Here is a 2,579-nt window from a genome sequence, read left to right as displayed (position 1 = left end):
AATGAAAAAGTAAGTGGTATCAAAAAAATTATATAACTAATTATAAGAGTATAAATTGTAATTTAAAAATAAAAAAATATAATATTATCTTGGAATGTAGAGATTTAAAGTTACGGGTTGTACAGCTTTAAATTTGTAAATTAAGCGTGTAAAATAGAAATGAAAAATAAGAAATATAAAACAAATTAAATACGATAAGTATAAGATATAAAATGAAAGTTTTAAAAACAATTTACTAGATTTTATGTTATTTAATAATATGGGATTAAATCGAAAAATATTCAATATTTGGGTCATTTTGAAGATATCGATGAAACGATTGTATAATTTGTAAAAAGTGGAACGTATTCTTTTTAAATATATTTTAGTTAATATACGATTATGTATGATAATATAATAATGGTGTAAAATGGGAAATGAAAAAAAAAAGATATAAAGTAAATTAAATAACTAACTATAAGAGTGTAAAGTGTAACTTAAAAATTAAAAATAACTTGATTTTAATATTATCTTTGAAACGTGGAAGTTTCATGGGTTACACAGTGCAATAAGGGGTAGTACCTCTTAAATTTTAACCCATTAATAGTTTAGCATGTGTGTGTATATAGTCATAGGTTCATTTGAGAAGTGATAAGTATTTGATAAGTAAATGAGTGATCTTAGCCCTTCGTTGAGAAGTGAAGCACCACATACCATCGTAATCCTCGAATAGTATGCGGAAGATAAAAAGGTAGTTTCGTGCTTTTACAAATAGATGGCAAAACAAATGCATATATGAACCATATACATACATACACATGTGTGTGTATATATATATGTAACTAGGTAACTTTATCGCGTTTCACGCAATCGTTGTTGATTGATGAAAGAAAGCATCGATAAGTTTGAATTCGATATAAAGTGTTAAAATGTATCACAATAATTGTGTTACAATTTTATTTCTGAATGTTTTATTTTGTTAGAATAAAAAAAGTTAAAATACATTGGTTGTAGAAAAATGAATATATAAGTTTGAATTCGATATAAAGTGTTAAAATATATCACAATAATTATGGTACAATTTTATTTTTGAATGTTTTATTATGTGAGAATAAAGAGAGTTAAAATATATTGGTTGCAGAAAAATGAATATGTAGCGTAAAAGAAGTTAAATTGTGAAATGACAGATAATACATTCTATAGATATATAACTAATTTCTTAGTTTTGGTTGTCTTATTATTATAAGAATAAAGAGATGTGTAATATATTTCTTGTGAAAAATAAAAATATAATTTATAAATAACATATATCAATTCGGTATATTATTAGGTGTAAAGCCGAATATTACCTTTTATAATGAAAAATCCAATAAAATTGTGACATGGAACATGGTTATAGTAGAAAATTATCAAATTATGTTTTAGTTCAAAAAGATGGGAAATTATCATATTTTTTTTTCTTCTATGAATATCCCGAGTCCTCAAAAAATGTAACAGAATATAAATAATTAATTGTTTACAGAAATAATCTTCAAAATGAAAATAACAAAATTACCAATATGAGATATCTAGATCGACTTCAAAGTCCATATTGTGTGGAAAATTGAGGGAGTAATTCAAAATGAAAACATACAATTTCCACGTTTTGTATATCCAGTCTCATGGAGATATGAGAGCATCTAATTAGTTTTCTCGGAACTTCAGAGATGAAGGAAACACACCATCAACTGATTTTGCCATAGACTTTTCTTGTTCCTCCTTATATGGTTTATCTAATCTCATTCAGTTTGCTTTTAATCACAGACAACAGAGTGGATAGAGAGATCGAGAAAATAGAAGTAAGAGATCGAGAAAATAGAAGTAAAACACCCATAATTATTGCTTCATATCTTTGAATAGATGCATAGAAAGATAAAGAGAGGCGTACCTCCAACTATATTGTTAATCCATAATTTCTTATCGGGATCGAGAGATGGAGAAGAACAAAGAAGTTTGTGATAGAAAGATGTAGAAGATAAGGAATTGTAACGGTAGAAGATGAAGAATAAAAAAGTTTATGATAGAAAGACATAGAAGAGAATAAATTGTAACGGTAGAAGATGAAGAATAAAAAAGTTTTAGATTAAATATAAAACCTAAAATAAAAGAAAAAGGAAAGACATAAATACTAGTATAAGAAGATATCATGTCAACATTGTATGTTTCTTCTTTATATATATATATATATATATATATATATATATATATATATAACCTAAAATAAAAGAAAAAAGAAAGACATAAATACTAGTATAAGGAGATATCATGTCAACATTGTATGTTTCTTCTTTATATATAGATAGATAAAGATTTAAAGGTTTATTAGATCATTATATGTAACTTATATATATAAAGTAAATGAAAGGTTTATTCATTTAATAATATGTTTATATATATATATATACACACACACTAGAAGAGTACTCGCGCAATGCAGCGAGATACATCTCAATTTTAATGTTTTATTTTATTATTTGTCTCTGTCGATGTTATAATACGATTTTTATGTGTTTTTAAGAAAGCAATAATGATTTTATTTTTGAATAAAATATAAATTTGAA

The sequence above is a fragment of the Cynara cardunculus genome (assembly GCF_001531365.2).
Source record: "Cynara cardunculus var. scolymus isolate 2C chromosome LG 15, CcrdV1, whole genome shotgun sequence".
Classification (NCBI taxonomy): Eukaryota; Viridiplantae; Streptophyta; class Magnoliopsida; order Asterales; family Asteraceae; genus Cynara; species Cynara cardunculus.
The sequence above is the reverse complement of the archived record's forward strand: the minus strand, read 5'-3'. Positions refer to the sequence as shown.